We start from the raw sequence: 13,533 nt of genomic DNA, 5'->3' as shown, positions 1-13,533 counted from the left end.
CATTAAATGCTTGGCAACACCTTTCTGGGGTCACTTTCATTTATAATTGAGTGATGGACACACAGCTAAGGAGGGAATGTTGTGGTCTGGACTCACCTGCTGATATGGACTGCACTGCTGGACTTCTTTTGGCGAAACTGAGGCAAAATCAGCCTGAGACTAAAGACTGAGAGGTCTTTCTTTGCTACTTAAACTGCACACCTTCAAAATTGAAAAAAAGACTATTATAACCATGAAATGGAATTTGGATTAATACAGGCTTGAGTGCTTTACTCATTAAACTCTATAAAGAGTAGATTACTCCTGTGGGGGATAGCACATCCCTAATAAAGACATCCAGCTCTGATTTTTAAAACAGGCAGAAAGATGTTAGAAGAAAATTTTCTGTCCTGCTGCTGACCTCTGCTTGGAAAGTGATCTTTTAAAATCTAGAGTAATGGTACATTTAATCAGCAGAAGACAGATAAATAAAGTGCTTGGGGAGTTACTTGTGACAGGTATTCATGAACCAAAACAAAGGAAAAGACAACTGAAATCAAATACTTATTGTCAGCACAAGACCAATACCAATAAAAACAAACTGAACATTTAGTTTGAAATCAATTCTGCTGAGCCAGAACTAACAATGGCGGCAATGCAAGATTCCCTAAAACAATGAATTTTAAGACTGCATATATTTTGTTTGTTTGATTTTATTTCTGAGGAATCCAAAAGTTACGTAAAAGCCATGTGGTCACTGGTGATATTTTCTTTCCAAAACTAGCCTAAGAGATTCTGATTCTTGTTTCCCTGCAAAACGCTATTCAAAACACTATTCACTACAAAAGATGCTGGATCAACAAAATATTTCTAGGATGTAGTAATAACATGTTCTAAAAAAATTCTGTCATGGTTATTGCAGTGGGACCTGACATGCTAAGGTAAAGTTATGACCACTGGTGACACGTTTTGCAGTGGAAAGAATTTAAAACTCTGTGAAAAATTTCTTTAAGCATTTAAAGATAAATGGATAAGAAGTCTGTGGGGAATCACTCTGAGGTAAAAATCATTGTGGACTTGACAGGCTTGCTGAGCAGTTATTTCTTTGTAGGGGGATAGAATATAAGAAAATAAAGATAGTATAGAAAGTAATCTCACCCCTAAGGAGTTGCAGCTGGGCCAATTGTCAAAGATTAGGAACAGGCCTGACTTTAACAGGCCACAGCTGTAACCAATGAGAAGAAGAGTGCTATAAAAGTGTGGGGTGGCTGGTTGAGAAGGGAATAGGAGTCAGTTGGCTGCTTTGTGAAGAGGAAAGAGGTAGTACATGGAGGAACAGGCCACAAAAAAACACCAAGAAGGTATGAAATTTTTGTGATAAGGAGACAATACTATGGAACCCTCTGCAATAAGATGATGACATTTCTGATACCACATAATTTTGTTATAAAGTAGTTTGGTAGTATTTTAGTTTTTAAAATGTAATAGCCTTAGCTCTCTTTCCCTCTTTTGTTTCTAGCCCTGAATATTGTAAATTGAGAATATAAATTTTTTTAAGACTAGAAATTATTGGCATGTACAAAGGGCCATATCTTAATCTTACTCATACTTAAAATCAGTTTACTTGTAGAGATGAAAGTGCATAAAAAATTTCAAGAGACTTCTAGAAACATCCAAGTTTTTTAAATTTCCCCAGAAATTAGGGCCTGGTCTAGAAATGTGCTAGCAAGACTTTAAACTTGAAGTTTCAGGAAAAAAATTGAGGATGATCTGTACCTCTTCTCAATGAAGCTGCACAAAAGTCCTCTTCAGTACTGCAACAGAGGCAAAGCAAATTACTTTGTCTTTCATTTAATCTAATTAAGAAGTAGCATGAGAAATGATCAATGACATTGTGCTGGCAGTCCAAGTTTTTCAAGTAAGCAGATAAAACTGTAAAACAGGCATACAGATTGTAAGGGTTTTCCCACCAAAAACAAAAGTGTCTTTTGTTTCCTTCATGGCTTTTTAACTTTCAGACTTGGTTCTTCAAACTTTTCTTTCCAAGCATAATCAGTCAATTAATTTTTAAACTATTATTATTAAGAAAAAAATAACCATATTTTCTATGGGGACTCCTTAAAAAGAAATCCAGGCTTGCTACTAAATGGGGCAGTAGATTTGAATTCAGGTATTTTGCAAAATATAACCCCATTTTAAAGTTTCTCTTTGTTGGCTGGTCAGGACATCTCTCCTCTGTGGGGTCCCATGGGTATCCAGTAAGTCATAAGATCAAACTTGACTCTTCCTCTCTGGGCTACTTTGGTTTGGAAAGCCTTTGCTATGTACAAAGAAAAACTGATTTTGCCCTTGGCTGGCTTTACAACCTTTTATAAGGTTGTAAAACCAAGTGCATGTGATACAGCTGAGCAGTATGAGTGATGGGAGAGTGGGCATGAAGATGCTAGATGTTGGCAGTTGTGAGGTTGGAAGCTCTGGGGTATAATCAAGGTTATGACACTCTCTCAGTGAGAAATGTTAGACAATGGATCCATCTGCTCTTTCATGAATCACCTGACTCAAGGAATGATGATTAGCTGCCTCAAAAGTATAACATAATGTGTAAGTGGTGTTTGAATAGTATTTTAATTGGGTTGTAAAGGCAACCTTTTTTGAAAGAAATTTAATTTAAAATGCTAGACTGGGATTTCTGCTTAACTGGAGGAACAGGCCTTGGAAGGCTATCCTCAAATCAAAGAAGAATCAGCAGGTTGCCAGCACAGATGACATTTGGGTTGGCAGTCAATCCTGGTAAGGTCTCCTGCTTTTTACTGCACTTGGCAGTGACAGGTCCCAAAGTGTTTCATACAAGCTGCAAGAGGCAAAGCCTGTGACTCCCTGGATGAACTGGGATACCTGATTTGCATCTCAGTTGTCCTCACTCAGAGATGCAGGAGTTCCATATCTAGGCCATGCAAGAATGCAACTGAAAGTTCCACAAAGAGAATTAACCTTTAGTGCCCAAGCTAGATGTGTGTTCATCTAGAAAGCCTCAAATCACCTGCTTTTGGGGTGACAACAGCACTGTGCATCTTAGCAGCATCTGATGTACAGAACACAGAATGGTTTGATTTTGGAGTGACCTTAAAGATCATCTAGATCAACTCCCTTGACATGGGCAGAAAGACCTTTACTAGACCAGGTAAGTTAGAGATCCATCCAGCCTGGCCTTTGAACACCTTGGGGGATGAGGAATCCACAACTTCTCCAGAGAACCTGTGCCAGTGTCTCACCACCCTCACAGTAAAGTGCTTCCTCCTAATCTAAACCTATTTTCTTTTAATTTGAATCCTTTGTCCTGTCATTCTTGTAAAAAATGTCTGTCTTCCTGTGGGCTCTCTTCAGTTACTGGAAGGCTGCAGTTATGTCTCCCTGAAGCCTTCTGTTTTCCAGGCTGAACAATCACAATTCTCTCAGTCTTATGAGAAGTACTCCATCCCTCTAATCATCTTGATGGTCCTCCTCTGGACTTGGTCCAATGTGGAGGGATAGAATGTAAGAAAATAAAGATATGCAGAAGGTAGTCTCACACCTGAGAAGTTGCAGCTGCACTAATCACCAAAGATTAGGAACAGGCCTGCCCTTAACAGGCCACAGCTGTGTCCAATAAGATGAGTAGCTACAAAAGAGTGGGTTAGGTGGCTGTGAGGAGAGAGATGGAGTTTGTTGGCTGTGCTGTGAAGAAGAAGGAGCCAGTGCTGTGAGGAGATGCCCATGAGAAATTGCTGAGAAAGGTATGGAACTTTTACAATAAGATGGCAACACTCCAACTGGTCTGTGTCTTTCTTGTGCTGAGGACCCAGAGCTGGGCACACAAGGTGCAGCCGAGGTGATCACTTCTTCCCTGTAACAATGAGGAGAATCTTTCTACATCTGTCCCCTTGGTCTAACAGGGATTTGATAACAGGCAGCACTATACTTCCTCTTATCAAGTCTCTGTACAGTTAAAGCTCTACACTTCTCCCTTCTGGGAACCTACAGCCAACTCAAAGAAGATTACTTGAACTTCTCAGGCTGCAAGAACATGTCTTCTGTATAATGTCATTGATGATTTCCTTGTGTGATTGCATTTGTAACACAAAAATCTTATCATGCTTTCAGAGTTTGGGGGGCAAATTTCTGAACAAACTCCTTCATTTCAAAGAGGCCAAACTTATTTTGGGGATGCACAGTTTAGGCTTTATGGAAACCATTAGCTTTAAATCTGTAGATCCTAGGGGAAAGGTGGGATTAGATGGTGTTGTAACAGACTTTCTTTTGCTGCATACACTTCCAGAAGCTATAGAAAGAAGACTCTGGTTTGTCAGACCTTGCCAGAGGAGAACAACTGTGAAAAGTTGGCTGCTTGCAGACAACTCTACATTTTTGTCTGTATAAATCAATCATCTTCCTACAGACCATATTAAACAGATAATAAAATTCCTTTATATTATCACATTAGTCACTACACAGCATCTTCAATTGCACTAAATTTTACTAGGCAAATTAAACAGTACATATTAGCTTTAATTGCAGCAAACTCCCACTATGTGCTCCAAGCAGTTTTACATCTGGTAGTATCTGTATTGAAAATACAACTTGATGCTTGCAGTTACTAAAATGGTTTTCTTTACATCATAGAGAGACGGGTTTCTTTTTCTCTTAAAAAGACACAACCATGTAAAATTAAATACAGTGTTTCAGCAAACATTAAGTTTTATAGAAAGTGCCTTGTAGTGTTAGTTTAAGTCACAGGGATATACTTATTTTTCTTGATTTCTTTCCTAAGATTTTTAGGTATATGTTCATACGAAAACTGTAAGTTTTAATGTGGTGGGGTTTTATTGGCCATTACCACAACCTCACAGGCAGCACCACTGAATGCTTATCCTATACTGTTCACTGACCTAAATTTCACCTATGTATTTCTATATTCTCCATGCATGTCCTATTGAAAGGCATTGAAAAAATTCCATTAACCTTTTTTACTTACACAGTCTAAGGCTTCTGGAGTTTCTTTTGGGGTTGCCTGCAGAGAAATGTCTGCTTGTTACTGTGGGAGCTGTAGTTTTGTCATCATTCTTATGTGTGGCTTTCTGTCTCACACATCTGTTTCTTTGTCATTAAGCTGACAGTAAGCTTTTCATAACACCAATTGTTTTTGTGATATTTTTAAGAGGATTTTTTAGACATTGCCTTCACAACAGGTCCTGTTACAGACCTGAAGACTTCTGAGGCATAAAATGTTGAGAAGCTGGTGAGTGACAAGGGGAGCTACTCAGGTATCAGAGGGTTGCTTTTCTAGCATGTTTCTCACAAGGACCCTCAGCCAAAATCCTGACATTGTCACCCACAAATTCTGCTAGAGGGTCAAAAAGCACAGGCTGCCCCTGCAGCACAGGACAGAGTGAAGAAGTCCTTAAAATACTTCACATTTTGCTGCTTGGAGTTGAACAAGGGCTTTCAGAGCCTTTTGTGGTGATAACAGACCTGTATGGAGAGAGGGTGCCCTCTCTGGCACAATGCCTCAAGTTTGTTGAGGGTTTGGCTTCTTCTGCCTATCCAGCTGAGGACCCTGCATTTCCTCCAGCAGTAAGCTGAAAGCTATTACATATAGGTTAATTTTTAAAACATGAGCTGAGCAAAATCATCTTTGTGTGCTATCTTCCTGTTGCTCAGGAAGAGCATGTGGTGGTGCCTTGTGTGAGAGTTGCAGTCCCTGTGATTGGAATTCAGCACAGAATTCCTCCTCTGACATTTGGCTGTGCTAGAAGCATGCCAAGACCTGATGTGGCTTTGCCTTAATATCTCTGCTGGCTACCCTGGGCCTGAAAAGGCTGGATGCTTTTGCTGGTGTGAGAATTGAGGAAGAGCACAAAGACTTTGGACCCTTTCACCCCTCACTTCAAACAAAAGGTGTGTTGAAAGAATGAACTTGGGAAATAACTCATGCTTGAGCTTGGGAAACATCTCATGCCTTGCTGCGCTACTCATGTGAAGTTCCCAAAAAGGAAAACGCCTTAGGAAAGTGCGTGATTCTATAAGCAGAGAAGCAAAAAGGCATTGTGTTCTTCCCAAGTGATCCTCTGCTCTGTGGAGATTATCACATTTATCTAAGAATAATACATCTCCTGTCACACCCAGTAGTGGGAAGGCTCCCTGTCTGAGCCATGTGTGCTACAATTTCTTCGATGTCATCCAAAAACCACAATTATTAGTGGAAAGGATGACAGAAGTGAAAGGATTCTGTAAATTTAGGAGGCACCAAACAGCTTTCACATACTTACAGGACTGGACGTTGCAACTGCCCTATACAGGAAAAGGTCATACTGAAACCCGTGGCACAGCACTTTTCTGCAGACACTGAGGGATTTCTTTACAAATTTAAGTGAAGGGTGGGGAAGCAGTGCAGGCCTTTCTCTTTCAAGCAACCTATTTGGTGCCAGTAATTTAAATGATAAGCTTTGGGTGCGAACTCCAAGTGCCTGAAAGCCTCACTCAGCATGAAACAGTCCTTTAATCTCGGGACAAAGACGATCCTTTGGTTGCCTCCAGCCATTAATCAGAAGTTTGGAAATTTTGCTTCTTACACATCTCTATCCCAAGAGCAAAATTAACTTACACCTCTTTCTCACAGAGATAAAACAGCAGAAAATGTAAAAGGCGAGTGATGCTGTGCTAGGGGAATAAGGCAAAGGAAATGTTAAAAACTGATAGCTTATTCCCAAAGAAACAGTATGAGCTCAGCCATGCAGAAAAATGTGCAAATACTACTCTTAATTCTCTTAATTCACTCCAGACAATTTGTCGTTTATAATATTTTCTTTAGAGTCTGTGAAATCACAAACTCAGGGGGTAAACTGCTGCTATTTCTCTTGTTTAGTTGCTTGCCTGGGGAGGAGAATGGGAGCATGGGCAGGGGGCTGTAATGAGCTAATTAAAAATTATCTGGAACCCTAAAAGTTAACATTGAGGTACTAATGGTAGCATTTTCCTCTCATTTGTATATTTAATTTCCTTTTAAAGCTCATATATATGATAGGTAAATCTCAAAAATTTCTTCTAATTTCTTTTTCCCCATAATGTTGTTTTAATATTAATACCTTTATAATAAATTCAGTATAGAGAAATCTGTACACACATGTATGTATAGGAGTTTGGAGGGCAATTTACTAAAATGAAGTGACATAGACTCTTTAAGTCTTATTGACTTTCAGAGAAGCTATATTTTAAGCTATTTTTTCCAAGGAAATTGATGGATAAAGGGTTTTTTTGGGAGGTAATGAAAGCTGTGCACATTAGAGCTAACAAATATACGGCCAGAAATTTAGGAATAAGTTACCTTAATTGTGGCTTTGTAAAACACCGACAAAAGATGTAGTTGAATAGACAGTATAGTGTGGTTGAGAATTTGACAAACAGCTGTGATGTAAATAGAAAAATGATGCAGTCAGTAAATTATCAAGTGAGAAGTTTTCAGTGGTTTTGGGGATGAAATATTTTGGCTTCTTAATTTGAATCTTTTTAGTGAAAGATCTTTTCAAGTCTACCTGTAAGGAAATGTCTTGGTTTTATTTTTCAACATGAAGAAAAATAAGAGGTTTTTAGCTCTTTTTTTCCCCTCCCCACTTATTTGGCATACTAAAACCCTGTCATTCACACTTATTCCATTAATTTTGCTATGATTTTATTTTCTAAATCATTTCTCTTTTTCCCAATATTTGTACATCCAATGTTGAAACTATAATCACTGCAGCAACATGGTTATTCCAAGTAATTATGTGAGTCTGTTTCCTCATGAAGAATGACCCCTCAGGCATGTAAAAGTTAACTGTGGACCCTTAAGTTTCATTATGTACTTCTTGTCTTACTGTCAATTTGGAGGTAAAATTAAGAGCTGAATCAGATCTCCTAAATCCTAACTACAATACCAAATTCCTTTCCATAAGCAAAATATTTGATCACCCCTCTGAGTCTTAATCAAGTAGATATAAATATGGCCTGATGAGCTGATAAGCTGTGACTAATTTTTTTAAATTATTGCTTCACTGCTTTTGAAGATGAGAGTTTGACTCCTAAATCATGTAGGTATCTCAGCAAAATTGTCCAATTATTGCAAAACAATCCAACATACTTTTGTGGATAATTTTTAATGGAAGAAAGAAGTCCACAAAAAAAGTGCTACGGTTCCAAATCATACTTTTAATGGAATTAGTTACATTAGAGTTCTGATGTTCTGTTTATTTCAGTGTTTTCAGTCCTCCACTGAGATATTAGAAGTTAAAAAAGAATTGTCCTTTAGTGAATTCCCAAAGATTAATTAGTAAAAAGTTAAGGTTTTTTTCAAAATATTCTTCTGTCATGTTTTGATTCCAGTTGTCATAGAGATCAACATGAGTTGAGCACCTTTTGCCCATACCTACTCAATGCAAGGTTTCAGCCATAATAATTCTGGCTTGAGTTGTTCCTTTCCTTTAAGTCTAGGTCTGGAAGACATCCATTCATGGACTTGGCAGAAGCCAGGTGGCTGTGCAGGGATAGGCATCTGCCAGGATGAGCCCTTTGTCACACAGGGTTTTCAGTGTCTTGGTTGCTTCAAGCTACCTGCATGCTTTGCTCAAGGCTTTCTGGGTGTTATTAAAAGAAAAATCTAGGCCTTTGCCACTGATCTGTCCTTCTCTGCATGTGTTACCTAATGTCTTACTGTTCTAATAGATGGAAAAAAATTCATTTTTCAGGGAAGCCTTTTATCCATCTGTTATCCAAGGACGATGGTTTTATCCATTAGGGGCCAGGACATAATCTGATATGCATTTTAGAACAAAGTGGAAAAGAATCTCATCCAAAATACCACTTTAAGCTTTCTGTCAGCAGACTTTTCCTGGTCACTTTTGACCAGTGGGTACAGGTACCCACTGGAAGCGGCTCAATGTAATATTAAACCCTAATATTCACAGTCTGTCTCTCAGGGACTAATACAATAAAAAGTAGATAGGAAAAGGTCTGGAGACTTTATCTTGTCCACTGCATTGTTGCAGTACAGGATCAGCTCTGTTCACATCAATCCTGACCACTTTTTCTCTCATATGCTCTACAATGAGAAATAATCCACAACAGATGCACACAGACTATCCCAGTGCTTCAAAATCCCTTTCTGGAAAATATATGAGAATAAAATTTATGTTCTTGGGAATTCCTACCATGTCCCTACTTGAATTTCTGTTCTTTAGACTGAACAATACCAATTATAGAAGTCAAAAAGCTCTCTAAATCTCCTTTAATTCTTGACACTCGCTGTACTTCTTGCCTTAGCCCACATCTGCCTTGCAATACAGTGCCTGGAAGTAGAAAAAGTTTACAGTAGAGGTGTTTTCAAGGCTGTCAAGACCAGAAGGATGTGCTGATGTGTCTTGAAAGCTGTGTTCCTATTGATATATCACATTGTGAGCTTTGTCTCTCTGAAAGATATTTTCAATCACATTTAGTTTGTGATCTATTACAAATCCTAGTTTCTATGTAGTTTTTTAGATCTTATGCAGAATGTTGCTCTTATTCATCAAAATAATTCTGATTCCTTACTCATTCCTGAAAGACTTTTTCTGCAGTAAAGTCACAGGCAGGGTCTCATATACCAGGATACAATTTTTCATGTCCCTTGACAAGTGCAACTGCAGCGTGGGGAGTCCATGCAGTCATGTTAAGCCTTCACAATGCTGTCTTCTTGCTGCTCTAACTGCTCCCTTTGATGCCTGGATTGTGAGGAGCTCAGCTTGATGGCACATCACTCTCTGCTTTCAAACATGTTTTCAAAGGGGCTGTTCCTGCTGTACCATCCTGGAAGAGACACTCTTCAGAGCTGTTGCAAAGGTTTATTGTAAGTGTGGTCACTGTGAGAAAAGCCACACTGTTGCCTAATGTTAGTTGTGTTGTAAGGGAGTGCTGGATGGGCAAGGCTGCTGCTGAGCTTGTCTCCATTCTCTCCATCTTCGATCTAAGAAGCACCAACTAAACCTCACTGGTAATCTGGAAAATAGTGAACATACACTTCACCCTGCTTCAGAGAGCAATAAACAAGGAATGGCAGACTCTGCCTGTGCTGCTCTTCATGTCAGCTGGAACGGGGATGATGTAGGTTCGGGGAAGCAGCTGCAGCATAGAAAACATATTAGCTTCCCCATTGCTTTTCTTTCAGTTTCATCTCTGCATCATGGAGGTGAAAAGTGGCTTCTGGTAATAGCAGAGAAGAAAAAGGAAATAAATCCAGATAAATACAGATTTGGGGTTTGACACAGTTTTAAAAACTACAGTGCTGGACTTGCTTTAGGACAAGATAAGAGAGAATTGCTTTTTGACTATTCCAGATAGTCAAAAAGTTGAGAAAATGTGAAGTTCAGTTAGAAAGTCAATGTTTCATTTCTGAACATTTTACAACTTTAAAGTTAAAATAAAAGTCAATTTTAGGGAGAAGATTGTTTCAAGTGCACGGAACTGAACATTTAAGCTTTTAGAGACCAAGGAGGATTCCTCTCAAATTAAATCATTTTTTGAAAATGAGGCACATTGCAAACAATTTTAGTACCTTAAAATTGTCCTTCATCTCCCTCACCCAAATTGCCCATCATAAAACTTCACTTGTATCTTACAAAGAAGATAGCAAGTATAAGGAGTTAAACACAATAAAAAGCAAAAAATCTTTAGCAAATGGAAAGAAGAGTGGTGTTTCAACTTTTACACCCCAAATAAGGAAGGATGTAGAGTCCTTTGGGAAAATGACTAATGTAGAAGGAGCAAAAGACTCTCTTTCCTGGAATAACAAAAATACACATATATTTTAATCTCTCTTCTGGCTTTCATAATGCAACTACATGCTTTTGACTCTGTGGTGCTGTCAGCAAAAATTAATTTTAAAAGTAGTACACATGAGTGACTTCAGCCTTTGCCTTAATTTAGTTTCTCACTAAGAGCCGAGATAAGACACAGGCGCACAGAAGCAGGATGGACGGCTGTACACTATATTGTAGGAGACGATAGTGCTAAATTAATCATGTTCTAGCTGGAATTTGCAATTCTTTCAGAGATGCTCAAGACAATATAAAAAATTTAGTGGTAACAGTGAAAGTAGGCAGGAGGTTGTGAGGCAGAAAGCTTCAGAGGGCACTTTAAATGTGAAAGATGCATTACAGTTTCTCACACATGAACAAGATAGCATGCCTCACTAAAAATATAATAAATATGGAGTGTGTTCTGCCAGATGCAGCTGTGAAGGGAGTGCTCTCCCAGTCAGATGTACCGAGTGTGATTGACACCCCCCTAGCTTTGCTGTGATATGACTAAATATGAAAACGAACAGCCTCAGAATGATGTTTGCATTAGGAACAACATACATTCTGTTCCTCTCAGAAGCCCAGCAAATATATCAGAAGTTTTGGTACACATACTAGAGGAGTCAGTCTGTTCCTCAGTCAGGATTTCACTTTCCATTTGCTTTTCTGCTTCCCCCACTTCTTTTCTTTATTGTTGCATTGTCTCAATGCTTTCTCCTGCTACAAACATCAGGGGAATGAAGGGAGACGTAAATTACTCCATTAGTGGCTCACTGCTGATCGTCTGCTGTAATTTGAATAAATCAGCACATGCCTGGCTGCAGCAGCAACAGGAGGAAGAGGCAGACGTGCAGGTTCCCCCTCCATCCTTGCCAGGCTTTTCAACTCAAACACAAGCCTGCACAGCTCACTACTACAACAAGAGCACTCACCTTGCAGAAAATAAAATGGAAAAGGAAACTTCCCTTTAAGTTTGGGAATAAATAATTAGTGAATTTTCTTTTCCTTGCAAACCTATCCACTGCAGTCAGTGGATCACAATCAGGTGTTGAAAGCTGCTGTGGGAGTTTCCACAGCAATCAAAAATGCTTCTGAGGAAATAAAAGGTTATGACCCACCTGATCAAAATTAGTGAACAAAGTTCCGTCCTTCCTACCTGAATGCATTAGTGATGGTTTTGAGCCAGGGTGTCTGGTGAGACTTCTGAATGGAAGGAAGGACTTCTCTCTCTCTTTCACATTGTGGGTTCAGAGATGTGAGGGAAATGACAACTTTTCACCAAGGAAACTCTGCACATAACTTTTAATTTTGATTCTAAAGTGAGCTGTGGTTATATAGGCAAATCTAAGAACTATGGGAAAAGCAGCCAAAAATATATGTGAGGGAAACTCCTAGAGAACTTTTCCTGAATATAGAGGATGAGTATACAGTTAATGCAAAGGAGCACTGTGAAATAGTGAAAGTGTGAGTGAGACACACCATACAGTGTTAAGGAAGCAATTTCTGAAATCATTGCCTCATGTTTTGGAAATTACTGAATGTCCAGCAGCATCTTCCTATTTCTAGTTGCAAGACCTTCTTTTGTAATTAATTTTTTCTGAGAGATAACAAAAAAAAAATTGTCACCTCACACTTTAGCTTGAGAGCCAGCGGCCTGGGAATCAAGCAGAGCCTTAAAGGATTCTTTTGGATCTCAAAATATCATTAACAAGCACCTGGGGTATATTGGCCAATCAAAAAGCACCTGTGACACTGCATTGGTGCATTCTGCCAAAAAAAGTAATACCTCTAGGCTGCACTTTTCACTGTACTATTTTTTCTGGGAGACAATGTTCCAAAACCAGTACTCTTAGAAATGGGAGTTTGAAAACACACTAACTTTTTCACATTGACCACTTTTGGCTCTTTCTCTTTTCACCCACCTGCACTATTTCCTGGGAATAAACAACCTGAGAGTCCACAGGTGCCCTAAATGTGTCTTGAATTGCCAGTAGCCCTGTAAGCAGATCATTTAAAGAGCAGAAAGAGGGGAGAAAATGGAACTACTGGGCAAACAAGTTGAGTCTGTGCTGACTGAGTTTAGTAAAATACTTCTATCTATGTTAACTACAAGGGAAGACAATATTTTATTGTGTTACTGCTCATGTCTCAAAGATTCATTTTTGAGTTACCTGAATCTGGTGATTGTAACCATTAATAGAGTGGGTATTACTAACTGTTTCATTATAATTGGCTCATAATTTTTCAAATTCAATTTATGTATGAAATTTCATTTAACTAATGGAATTCATTTAATTATAGATTATGTGAGGCATATATGTTATTCTAAAAAATTGAATAATTTTTAACAAAGATTGATAAGATTCAAAAGATCTCACTGGATTCATTTTCATTATAGTGTTCACAAAGTAACTAATAAATCATGAAAATTCTTTCAAATTCTTTCTTTTCTTGGAGTATGCATACTGTTAAGTATTGCAAAGTCAATCTTGTCTATAAGGTTTTTCCCATTCCAAAAGGGACCTATTTCTGTGGAAAAACAAGCATATTCTCAGCTTCTGACTCTTACTTGTGTCTCAGTAGTTTTCAACTCCTTTCCATGTTTAAAAATATTAATCTGTGTTGGAGTGTATTAGTATTGCTTTATAAGTTTTCAGTTTTTAATAGACAGAATAGCTCTCAACCTGGCAAATTCATGATGTAGCCTGGGTGG

Source organism: Agelaius tricolor, unplaced genomic scaffold, assembly GCF_023055355.1.
Source record: "Agelaius tricolor isolate 1412-34295 unplaced genomic scaffold, bAgeTri1.0.p SCAF_7, whole genome shotgun sequence".
NCBI classification, from domain to species: domain Eukaryota; kingdom Metazoa; phylum Chordata; class Aves; order Passeriformes; family Icteridae; genus Agelaius; species Agelaius tricolor.
Note: the sequence above shows the minus strand (reverse complement) of the source record.